This window comes from Halichoerus grypus, chromosome 1, assembly GCF_964656455.1.
Source record: "Halichoerus grypus chromosome 1, mHalGry1.hap1.1, whole genome shotgun sequence".
NCBI classification, from domain to species: Eukaryota; Metazoa; Chordata; class Mammalia; order Carnivora; family Phocidae; genus Halichoerus; species Halichoerus grypus.
Genome location: NC_135712.1, coordinates 116,423,017 through 116,436,502, shown reverse-complemented (window position 1 = coordinate 116,436,502; position 13,486 = coordinate 116,423,017). Strand labels below are relative to the sequence as shown.

The following is a 13,486-nucleotide window of genomic DNA, read 5'->3' as shown; positions in this document are numbered from 1 at the left end:
GCCTGCAGGTTGATGCTGGCTGTCAGCGGGGACCTCATTTGGATCTGGGGTGGGAACACCTTCAGAAAACCCTTCAGTCAATGAGGCTACTTGACTTCCTTACAACAAGGTAGCTGGATTGCAAGGGCAAGCATCGCTGGAGAGGAAGAGAGTTGGGGCAGCTATATCAGCTTTTATGACTTAACCATGAAATTCAAATAGTTACCTCCACATAGTCACAGGCCCACCCAGATTTATGTGGACTGTCAGCATCATATTGTAAGAAGAGCTTGCGGCCTGTAATGTACTGATGTAGGTATCTTTGGAAAATATGATCTGCCACATCCTCTGTAAAGTGATATAGTGTTATTGTGATGCTACAGATATAGATACATTTATATATTTATAATATAACACAGACATAAATGTTTGGTCTTTGTCCCTGGTTCCTGGCACACAGCTCCTAAGATCCTTGGAATCTCTAGAATAACAATGTTTCTTATATTCTAATGAGACAACTTGCTGGCTGGGGACCCCTAGATAGCTTCAGGATGGGAGCTGTTTGCTAGAAAATCCATGGCATGATTAGAGGGTTGGAACTTTCAGCCCCACCGCCTGACCTACCGGAGAGAAGAGCCAGTGATTAAGTTAATCACAAAGGCCGATGACTTAATCAATAGTGCTTACATAGTGGAACTCCCATTCTAACCCCCCAACAATGGGGTTTCAACAGCCTCCAGGTTGAGGAACACATTGAAGTGCAGAGAGGGTGGCAGGCCCAGAGAAGACATGAAAACTCTACACACTCTCCCTCCCCATAACTTGACCTATGCATCTCCACCATTTGGTGGTTCCTGAGTTGCAACTTTTATAATAAACCGGTAATTGTAAGTAAAGTGCTTTCCTGAGTTCTGTGAGCTGTTCTAGTAAATTAGCAAACCTGAGGAGAGAGTCATGGGAACCCTCAATTTTTAGCCAGTTGGTCAGAAGTAGGGGTAGCGTGGGAGTTGCAAATGGTATCTGAAATGGGGGTAGTCTTGTGGAAATAAGCCCCTAGTCTGTGGGGTCTGTACTAACTTTGGGTAGTGTCAGAATTGAATTGAACTGTAGAATACCCAGTTGATGGCTGGAGAGTTGGAGAATTTGTTAGTACTGGGAAAATACCACACATTTGGTATCAGAAGTGTTGTGAGTAAAAACAGCTCATGGTTACTTAAAAATAAAAGTGTTTCTACTTACAAACAAAAGTGTGTTTAAGTTTTAAATAGATTATTTATTTGTAGGACACACAAAAAATAACTTGTGCGTGTATGCATATAGATAGAAATATAGTGAAAAATGTCACTCCCTTCCTACCCCCCAGCCCTCCAGTTCCCCTCTGTAGGGGCAAGACATATTATCAGCTTCCTGTAAGTCTTTCAAGAGTTATTTTTTGCTGCTATAAGAAAATGTGATACATATACATAGACCTCTCCAACTATTCTATGCAAATGGTAGCCCCCTTTCAGTACTTTATTCTTTACACTTATATTTAGAGATTATTATTGTATCTATATATATTTTCTCAGTGTTCTTAAGGGTACTTAGTATGCCAATATAAAGATGTACTATAATTTATGTAACCAGTAACCTATTAATAAACATTTAAGATTGTTTCCAATAAAGCTATTACAAACAACTCTGCAATAAATAATCTTTTGTATCTCTCACTTTGCATGTATATGAGTATATTTACAGGATAAATTTACTGGAAGTGGAACTTACAGGTTAACACTTATAAGCACTGGCAGTTTTGTTAGTTTTTGCCAAATCCCAGCACCAACTCTGAGTACCTGTCTCCAACATGTTCCCTAACACAGAATACTATCAGAATATCTGATCTTTGTCAATCTACTGGGTGAAAAATAGCATATCTGAGTAATATGTGTTTCTCTCATTATGAATGGTGCTGAGAATTGGTGTATGTGTGACTTAAGAGATATTTATATTTGCTTTTCTTTGAACTGTCTACTCCTATCCTTTGCCCTCAAGGACTATTTTAACAAGCAAAAACTTCATCATCATCACCACCACCACCACCACCACCACCACCAACACCAGTTAGCTTGCTTCTTTGCAATGAACCAGCTCTGATCCACTGGCAGATATCCGCAACCTGCCCTAAATGCCTTTGCCAATGCAGAAGTCTAAAGCAGGGTCAGAAATAGGCCCTAAGATGGGCAGGATCTTAAAATGATGTACATCAGAGAAGAAATATCTTTTAAAGAGGGGTTTTCTTTTCTTAACTTCATGATTCACATATTAAAATATCCCTCAGCAAACCAATGATAAGAGGGGAATTTTCTTTATTTTCAGTAACTTAAGGAATCAAGTACATGACAATATTCAAAGGAGGAAGAAGGGAGAAGACCATTGAAGACTAACTTAGGTGAACTTCCAACTTCTAGAACTTTGTGTCTAGGACAGACAAGATTTCTTGAAGGATTGTTCCTCCCCTTAGTTGAGCCTTTTATTTTCTATTTTTTTAAGATTATTTATATATTCATTTGAGAGAGGGAATGAGAGAGAGATAGAGAGCGGGGATAGAAGCAGAGGGAGAGGTACAAACAGACCCCATGTTAAGCACAGAGCCCAATGAGGGGCTCAATCTCAAGACCCTGAGATCATGACCTGAGAGGAAACTAAGAGTCAGACGCTTAACCAACTGAGCCACCCAGGCATCCCTAACCTTTTAAAACGAGAAAGAAATGAATTTCACAGGGATATGGACTGTTGACTCAATTTTTTTTTTTTTAAGATTTTATTTATTTATTTGACGGAGAGAGAGACAGCAAGAGAGGGAACACAAGCAAGGGGAGTGGGAGAGGGAGAAGCAGGCTTCCCGCTGAGCAGGGAGCCCGATGTGGGGCTCGATCCCAGGACCCTGGGATCATGACCTGAGCTGAAGGCAGACGCTTAACGACTGAGCCACCCAGGCGCCCCTCTGTTGACTCAATTTTAAGGCAAGATTGTTTTGATTAAAATTATTATGGTAGGGGCACCTGGGTGGCTCAATTGGTTAAGCACCTGACTGTTGGTTTCAGTTTAGGTCATGATCTCAGGGTTGTGGGATTGAGCCCCACGTGGGGCTCCAAGCTCAGCTCAGAGTCTGCTTGAGATTCTCTCGTCCCCTCTCCCTCTGCCCCTCCCGCTGCTTGATCTCTCTCTAAAATTATTTAATTAATTAAATAAATCTTAAAAAATTATTATGGTAACAATACCTGAGTGAGAAGTGATTCTTCTGTTTATTTTTCTTCTATTATAAGCACATTCTGTGGGTTTTGTTTGCTTCTTTGTTCCCTTTTATTCACCTTATTATATTTCCAAACTGGAAAAAATGTATTTAATTATAGAATAGGATTCTATGGGCTATTTATCATCAGCTATAAGTCTAACTGAGGATGAGGATCATGTTCAGCTGCAGTTTGGGGGTGCTTTGTGGCAGTGAACACAGGAGGAGAAGGGAACGGTGACTGTCTACCAAAACTGAAGGGCTAAAAGGCAGTTTCTACCAGGCTATGATGCAACTACTCTGGACATGACCAACTTTGGATTTTCTATAATTCTGAGGTTAGTAGGACAGAATGGAAGTAGACATCATGGCAAATACAAAACAGAAGAAAGAGCACTTTCCCATTACCTCAAGCCTTTCCAAGAGACCTTATAAGTAACCCAAATGACAAATTGAACTTCCTCCTTCCTTGCTCTGCCATACTCTGGGGGAGTCTTACAAGGCAGTAAACCCCAAACTGGTAGTCTACATTCATTGTGTCTTATAATCTTGCCACTCCAGTTGCTCTAGGTGGTGGGAGGTGTGATCCAAACATACTGTATAGATCTTTTTTTTTTTTTAAAGATTTTATTTATTTATTTGACAGAGAGAGACACAGCGAGAGAGGGAACACAAGCAGGGGGAGTGGGAGAGGGAGAAGCAGGCTTCCCACCGAGCAGGGAGCCCGATGTGGGGCTCGATCCCAGGACCCTGAGATCACGACCTGAGCCGAAGGCAGAGGCTTAACGGCTGAGCCACCCAGGCGCCCCCATACTGTATAGATCTTAATCTCGAAGTAGAAATAGCAGCCTTGAGCTTTAGAAGGAGAATAGAGTTATAATGTGAGTCTGAATGCTCTGATATAAAAAGGGAATGTTGATTATTCCCCCTGCATGAGGAAAACATAACCTAGAATCTATATGTGTGGACAAAATGAAAGATATCAACTAAGACTTGTTATCATTAGCCTTGTGATTCCTATAGATAAATTAAACTGCAAGTAATTTTCTGTGCAGGTAACACAACATTCCCTTTGTGCAATAACATTCATAATAGAAAGAAGAGGGTATTTTGGACAAAATGCTGATGCTCTCACGGGCTCTCTATAGGCTTCCTCTCTGAGTCCTTTCTCCCACTCTTACTTGTCACACACAACCTAATTATAGCTAAGATGTCAGTTTTGATGTTTAAGGTTTTACTTTCACCATTGTGAAGTTTAAGTAAGGGTCCTTTGAAGTCCAAGAGCTTTCCCAATGTCGACGTGAATGACTGAACTTAGATACTAACAGCTCCTGAGTGTATTGGCAGGAGGAAAGCAGAACAGCTGACTAAGACATGATGGTGGGGATGGCCAAGCTAGCATGGATCTGTTAGGGTTAATGAGGATAAGGAGAAGGGTAATTTTGTCAAATACCACCCAGTGTCTTTTCTGTACAATGCAGGTGTTTTTCCCCCCTCTTCAGCAATTCACTGTAAAGACCAATAGAGAAAAGCAACAAACTGAAATAATATCTGAAGTTAAGAAAACTTGTTTGAACTTTTTTCCTAGTGAGTCTTTTTTTCTCCTAATAACCTAACTTTTCAATGGTTTTCTCAAATATCCCATAGCTGAATTTTCACACATCAAGATCTAAAGTTTGAAGATCAGACAAGGAGGAGAAAGGACAAAGCTCAGAAGGAAAAAGCTCATACAGAGGCTAGAGGAACAGAATTGGTGAGAAAGCAAGTCTCCTGGAAGGCTGCAAGAGAGCAGGCTCTGGAAAACTGAAGTCAAGGGGACAAATTATCTTTTCTCTGTGAGGACTCTGGGAAAACTGCTAGCCTGTCATTCCTGCCTCCAATCCAGCCTGGGCAAGGTAATGCAGCAATGGTTGGAGAATTAAGGTACAGGCATCTAGAACTTCATAGAGCCTGACCACTCCACTAGCCTGTGGAAAAGCAGCCAAGTGTTCTGGAAGCTTGAGGAAGGGATCCCAAGGAGACCTGGGGTCAACTGAGTAGGCGGCAATGTGAGGAGCTGACAATGAGGGGCAGCGGCAAGGTTCATGAACATTCTAACTTTGACTTTATAGTCTCTGGGCAAGGCACTTAGTCTCTATGAGCCTCAGTTTCCTTATCTGTATCTATGTCACAGTGCTGGTATGAGAATTACACAAGCTAGTACACCTCAAGTTCTTAGGACAATGCCCTTTCACATGGTATGTGCTCAATAAAAGCTAGTTGTTATAAACATCAGCTGCAAACACTGCCCCTAACCCTAGGTGAGACCAGCTTCCCTCCCTTCACAGAGCAGGACCCCAGTCACTAAGAGGCAAAGACATTGTGGCAGATATGGCAAATGGCCAGATAAAGTGAGATCCTGTAACTAGGGCCAACAAGGATGAAATGAAATATTCCTAGAGATAACTCATGAAACATGCCCCCAAATTTACATAAACCAGATAAGGAAAGGATGGAATAACACAGAATAATTATCCAAAATATACTATTTTAAATTGGGTGAGATGGAGACAATTCACCTAACAAATCAAATATTTTCTACCATCAAGAGGCTTGCAAGAAGGTAGAGTAATATGGGACCAGATATAAAAAATAAAGGAAGTTCCTTTTTATGCACAGTTGACCATAGGAGTACATTAAATCCTGTCATATCATTCTCTGGCCTTGGTTTTTAAGGAAATGAATTTAATTTTATGCACCTTTGATTCATGTTCATCAATCTACTGCCCTACACCTGTCTCTGGAAGTGTTAAGGACCACAAGCATTCAGTGATCAGTAGTTTCTCTGGCAATTGCAATAATTTTTAAAATTAATTTTTATATATTTTCCTGATTCTACACATAACAAAATTTGAAATTTAAAAAGTATAAAGAAGAAAATTTATCCCACCAACCAAAATTAACTATAGTTAATATTGTAATGATTTCCTCCAATCTTTCATTTATGCATAATTTTTAAAAATTACAATCATATGATATCTAAAATTTTGCATTTTTAAAATGAGCATTATAGCATGTACATTTTCTTAAGAATTACCTAGAAGTAAAAATTTATTTGGAATCCATTTTAATATCTATATAATATTCCATCATGTGAGTAAATAAAAATGTGTTAAACTTTTCCCATATTGTTGGACATTTAGGTTGTTTCCAATTTTTCATTATGATTAATAACGCTATAATGAAATGCTTTTACCTAAATCAATTGAGAGGTCGTATTCTGGATTTCTAAAGTTGAAACTACTAAATCTTAAAGTGATATGAGCTTCATATATTTGACATTCTTATTTCCAAATTAGTTCCCAAAAATGTTTCTAAATTTATATTTCTTTAAGCAATACATGAGATTGTCCTTATCAACTAGTCAGTGATGAATCCTTTCTTTAAATAAACTCCTTATGTTACTGGTGTTTTCTTCCAGTCATCCATCCATTAAATTATACATTCAACAAAAATTTAGTGAATGCCTGCCCTGTGCTAAGCACAGTTGTAAGTGCTGAATGATAGTCATAAACAAAGTCCCTGCTCTCACAGAGGGGTAGGTTGTAAATAAGGTCAGAAATGCAGCCAGCACCTGATGGCCTGGCCCTTCTGTCCCACACTATGTAAGGACTTTGAATTTCATTTTATATGTAATGGAAAGCCATAAAGAAAGTTCAGACAGAGCAATGACATGATCTTGTTTACATGTTTAAAGGATCATTCTGACTATTGGTGATGAAAAGAACATAAGGAGGGGGCGCCTGGGTGGCTCAGTTGGTTAAGCGGCTGCCTTCAGCTCAGGTCATGATCCTGGAGACCCGGGATCGAGTCCCGCATCGGGCTCCCTGCTCAGCGGGGGGTCTGCTTCTCCCTCTGACTCTCTTCCCTCTCGGGCTCTCTGTCTCTCATTCTCTCTCTCAAATAAATAAATAAAATCTTTAAAAAAAAAAAAAAGAACATAAGGAGGTATGGGAGACATCCACTATCCTAAATTCCTATGCTTCTAGGCCAGGAAATTGGTCAAGAGAGGCTAGGACAGGAGAGGTGGGGTGCAAGTGGTGATATGTGGACTCTAGATTATTATTTGTAAACTTTTTAAAATATAATTATGTTTATCAGCCTCTTGTTATTTTATTGGAAATATATTGCTGGTTGTCATTTAACTTTTAAATTTGTATATGATTTTTGACATATAATTTTTGATTTAACATTTCTATGTATCAAATCAGCTATTTTCATCCTCTCTTGCCCTGATATTTTCTTTTTTGTGGTTAATGGGTTTATGAAACATGATATTAAAACTCTTAATTTTTTCTGTTATATTTTTGTCTAAGGTCTAAAGAGGTTGTGACAAAAACAAATGGGTGGCAAGTGCTCCCACATTCCCAAGTGCCTCAGCAGCACTAGCAAAAGAGCGACAAACACCAGAGTGTGGCCCTTAGCCAACCCATAGAAAAAGGTCTAAAATAACTGACAATGAAAAAGCCAAGGGAGGGGGCTTTTTAGAGAGAGTAGTAGGTCCCACACCTACCCTGAGGGGACAAACTGGGACCTCTTCCTCTTCATCTGAAGCCCAGTTGGGGACTTCTAGGGAGCCATCCTGGGAGCATGGTATGTGGTTCCCTGGCATTTGGGGACTCAGGACTAGAATGGCTCAAGCCAATTGCCAGTAGTCTCTGGGGACAGATTAACCAAAGTGACCCATGGCAGCAAAGGCTGCATTTGGGGAATAATAGTGGGGCAAAAGTGCTTATTTCTCAGGGGGCAGACTTGGACAGGCATGGTGGTGCAGAGGTGTTATTTAATTGGAATCTTCTACAGTGACCAACCCTCCTGATTTGTCCAGGACTATCCCAACTTTAGTGCTGAAAGTCTCATATCCTGGGAAACCCCTCAGTCCCAGGTAAATCAGGGTGGTTGGTCACCTACATCTTAACCAGGAAGTCACAAGAAAAGGGAGAAAGAGGCTAAGGTGGGAGGTAAAAATTAGCCCATAAGAAGCTTTGCAGTGGAAGGGGCCCAACAGGGGACTCTTAGAGTAGCATCCAGAAAACTCTTGTACGACAAAGAGTCAGTTTTAAACATCTGTGACAGCGAGGGGGAGCAGGCTCAGAGTTCCTGTCAGATGCCTGTCAGAATTTTCTGCTCCTCACCACTCCTACTTTTATGACTGAATGTGACTTGAGAGACTTATTATCTAAAAATGGTTGGATAAATGATGAGACAGTACCCAGGTACATGGGACTGCCCAGGACAGTACGCAGGTACATGGGGAAAAAAGTGCTGACATGGCAGGTTCACAAGGATGGCCGTGAGAAAGTATGAAACTGACTGATGGTGCCTCCCCTCTTTCAATGTCAGTCACAGTGTAATGCAGGGAGATGAGGTCTCACTGGATTCTTACCCAGAAGCCAGTTATCTGAGAGTGCATTTGTCAAGTTCTATCTCTTTTTCTCTAGGTGTATATGTTAAACTCTGTTCAGGGCTATCTTTGATTCTTTGTTGATTCTTAAATAATATGGTGTTTCCATAATTTCATATTATGAAATATAATTTCTGTATTTCAGTTACTGAAGTTTTATAATGTGTAGTCACATGTTCATTCTTCAAGATACCCTGCAGAAAAACTCACAAATTCTCAATATTCACACATTAGGATTTTAATTGAGATTATATTAAAGTACATTAATCTGGGAAGCTTCGACATTTTAAAAAGTGCAGTCTTTCCAGACCATTTGGGTTTGAATGATGGCTTTGCCACTTGTAAGCTCTGTGACCATGGACAAGTTAATAACCTCTTAAAGCTCAGTTTCCTCATTTATAAAATGAGGCTAATAATCATACTTACTTCAGATAGTTGTAAGTGAAGTTTAAAATGAGTTAACAAATGAAAAACTCTTTCTAAAAGTGTCTAACATGGAGCACATGCTATGTGTTGACTATTACATTATTATTATTATTATCCAGAGACATGGTATGTATGGTTGCTTTATACAGGGTCAACTTAGCTAAGCTGGACCTATACTTCTCACTTTCCTCCCCTATATGGTTCTGGTGAGGGTTGGCCACAGAAGGAATATAGACAAGATTTGAAAGGAAGAAATAAAGCACCAGCTGGGCCTACAGCTCTTCCAGTTACTGCCACACTTCCTCCTTCAGCTCTCTGAAGCTGGTTCAAGTTCATGTGCCAGGCTCACCATGGGAAAGGGTGCCAGCTTGTCCTGCAAGTCACCTGCATCATTGAGGTTGGAGGTGATGAGTGGAAAACACAACTTCCAGTCTTTCCCTGCTCTTCGCCCCACTTAAGATCATCTTTCTTTACCATTTGCCAACTCTGTGGGCACAAGGCCAGTGCCAGATGCAAAAACAACTGCCTTACATTGATTTCTCAACTGGTTCCCATAGTGGTAAGGTCTAACTCTTTAATAAATCCCTTACTCTCCATCACTCATAATGGGTTTGCTTCACTGATAGAACCCTGACTAAAACAATTTCTCTCCACTTATTCAATTTTTTCTTTGCACCCGTCAGTAAAATGTTACAGTTTTCATCATATATGTTTTGTACATTTCTTAATAGGCTTAATTCTTTTTCTTTTTTTAAAGATTTTATATATTTATTTGACAGGGAGAGACACAGCAAGAGAGGGAACACAAGCAGGGGGAGTGGGAGAGGGAGAAGCAGGCTTCCCGCAGAGCAGGAAGCCCGATGTAGGGATGTGGGGCTGGATCCCAGGACCCTGGGATCATGACCTGAGCTGAAGGCAGACACTTAACGACTGAGCCACCCAGGCGCCCTTAATAGGCTTAATTCTTAGCTGTTTTATGTCTTTTGTTGACATGGAGGATGGGATACTGTGTTTTCTTTACCATGTCTTCTAATAGGTAAACTTAGAGAAATTACTGATTTTTGTATATTTTATACGGTATCTGGGCACTGTAGCAAACTCCTTTATCAGTTCTAGAAGTTTTTTTTCAGGTACCCTTTATACCATTTAGGAAAGGAGAAATTATTGGAAGCACAATATTGTACCCCTTTCCTCTTCTTAAGCATGTCTCAGCCTTTCCTTTTTTGTTCTCCTCCCATTCTTTCTTCCCTTCGCCCTGGCACGAGGCCGTTCTCCCTCCTTGGTTCTTTAGCAAAAATTTCAAGCTTTTTTTAGCTGTTCTTTGAAAAATGATGTTTGTGAAACTCTTCCATGATATTCCACTGCTAAGAAATAAAAAGAAAGCAACTACCCTCCAGACTCCCAATTTCTCCCAATCTTACCCCAGCCCTTGGGATGGGTTATCCAGTTCATTCCACATAATAAAGCTTTTAGTGTTTCTTTTCAACCAGTGGTAATCAGATCAAATTGCAGACTTGAAATGTAAATGACCCAGAATCCGAATGAACTCACCACTGGTGAAATATCAGCCCCATAGAAAATTGGGTCTGCCTCACTCTGAAAATCCAGTACTGAGCCAAAAAAAGCCAAGAAGGCTGCAAAGGGGGACAAAGATTAAATAAGCAAATCATAAACACTTAAGAAAAAGAATAATTTTCCTCAGTCCATGAGCCTATTAAATATTCAGTTCTTTATGACCAGAACATAACATGATTGCTTACATAAAAAGGACTATTCTTCATCCACAGCTCTTCTTAGCTGAATCACTGACATATAATACCCAACACAAATAATACTTTAAAATGTTGTAAGTTTAAAAAAAAAAAAGAATAAATGCTTTTGCTGAATGAAAATAGTGTGCTTCCTCTAAAATAGATGGAAGCAAAAAACTTTCTGTTCACTGGGACCATGAGCCAAATCATGCCAATGACCTCTTATTTTATGGGCTGCCGGCTAAGTAATCATTTTTCTTTTATATTTTTAAATTTTTGAAAAAACATCAAATGAATATATTTTGTGATATATGAAAATTACATGAAGTTCAAATTTCAATGTTGCTAAAAGATAAACAGGCATATTAATTTTTTTTTAATTTATTTGAGCAAAAATCTATTGTAATTGGGCATTACCAAATCAGAAATTATTAGCAGAGCTCCATTGACAAGGAGCTTGGGGAGAGACTTTTATAGAGAAAAGGGGGCAGTGGCTCAGCGGGTGGCTCAGTGGGTTAAGCATCTCTTAAAGCCTAGTTGGCTATTTGTGATTGGTTATCCTGAAGTTTCAATTTCACAAATTTGAATCATTTATAGGCTTAGATTTTAGTTTACTTACATAGGCCACCATGGCAATAGAACTAACTCAACCTAATGGCCTACTTGTTTATTTATAAATAAATAAACTTTTATTGAAACACAGACATGCTCATTTGTTTACACATTGTCTATAGCTAGTTTCACATTACAACCTGAGTAGAGTTGTTGCAAAAGAATATGACCTAAAATGCTTACTATCCATTCCTTTGCAGACACAGTTTGCTGACCCCTAGGTAAGCCAGTTTCAAAACCTTGGCACTATTAATATTTTGGACGACTCCCTATCCACCCTTAACAAAAGTATCTCCAGATTGAGAACCAGGGCTGCAGATGATGAAAACAGCACCTTTGTAATCTTCACAAGGCTCTAAGGGCAATCCAGGTTACTAAAAGGTAAGAAAGGGTAAGGGAAAGGAAAGAAAAAGGAAAATATCGCAAATATCATTTGTAATATAAAGAGTCCCCAAGCAAAAACTATATGATAGTATCAAAAATTACAACTCACATGGATCCTAAGTATGTAGGGACCATAAGTTTACTTTGGGTTCTCAAGACATCAGCCTTCCTCTTAGCAGCATAATATAATGTAGAACCTCCTACTTGCAAAGACTCCTTACACGTTAATTTTCTGATAAATTCTCAATTGTATGCTGAGGATGTTATACATTTATTTTGCTACAGGCCATGGACCTTATTTCTTTAGTTTCCAGAAAGTTCTATGATGAAAGAGAATTTCCTTAGTTCCCAGAAGATTCACTCTGGGGAGAGTCTTTCCCCTCACAATTCTTTTTGGTTTAATCTTGTTGAACCTTTTCTGACCTCAGCCTCCTTGACTTTACTCTTGTTGTGACCCCAAAGAGCAGCTTCCCACCTATCTCTAGAAGTCCCAGCTTGAGTTTAGCCTGGGATTCAGACATGTGTGACATTTCCGGAAACTGTTCAGTGGGCTCAGTAGAAGCTTGTTTTCCCAAAGACTAAGAACCCCCTAAGGGAAAATTCATCCTGAGAGAAATAGGTGTCAGCCACAGGGAACTTAGCTCAGAAACACGTGAAGGGAGAGAAGGCTGTAAACATAGTGAATTGTTTGCCATGTACATTTGTCTCTGGGTCTAGTCCCCACTATCCTGGGACTCACGCCCCTAAGATAAATCTGGGATAGCTATTGCACTAAAACACTATAAAACATCAAGCATTTGTCTACCTACATAATAAATCTTGACACCCCAAAAGTGTTAAACTTTCTATTTAAATATTCAAAAAGCTAAAAACATAACTCTCTTATAAATGTAGTGAGCATATATCAAATATTTATTTAATTCAGTAATGAAGGAACTAACAGGATGAAAGTCTGGTTCAAAAAAGAATTTAAGAAACTAATATAGTAGATCTTCATTATTCACAGATTTCGTATTTGTTAACTTGCCTCCCCACTAAAGTTTAATTGTAACCCCAAAATCAATACTTGCGGCACTTTTGTGGTTATTTATGTAGCTTTCATGGACATGCAGAAGTGTGGTGCAAAGAAGCAAAAAATTTGAGTTTCCTAACACCTAAGTTCCCAGCTGCCATCAAAGAGGAAGACACTGTGTCTTCTTGCTTCAGCTCTCATACTGTAAATGAGTGTCCTTTTTGAGGTCTACTTATTGCCACATTTAAAAAATTTTTATTTTTATTTTTGGTGATTATACTGTTCAAAATGACTCCCACACATAGTGTTGGGATGCCATCTATTGTTTTTAAGCTCAAGAAAGCTGTTATATGCCTTACAGAGAAAATACGTGTATTAGATAAGCTTCCTTCAAACATGAGTTATATATAGTGATGTTGGCTGTGAGTTCAGTGTTAATGAATCAACAATATATAGTAAATAAGGTGTCTTTAAAGAGAAACCCACATAAATCAGGGTTATGTGTTGACTAATTGATGAAAATGTGATGAGAGGCTTGAAAGAATCTAACCGTGTATTTCCTCAATAAAAGTTTTGTACTAGACAGAAATCTTTGGCAGCTCCAACTT

At 39.2% G+C, this 13,486-nt stretch overlaps 1 protein-coding gene across 5 annotated transcripts in view; it reads right to left on the bottom strand.

The window, feature by feature from the left end:
* The window catches only part of SLC9A9 (solute carrier family 9 member A9), a 682,953-nt gene that overhangs the window by 579,236 nt on the left and 90,231 nt on the right, over positions 1 to 13,486 (bottom strand). The window lies entirely within an intron of this gene.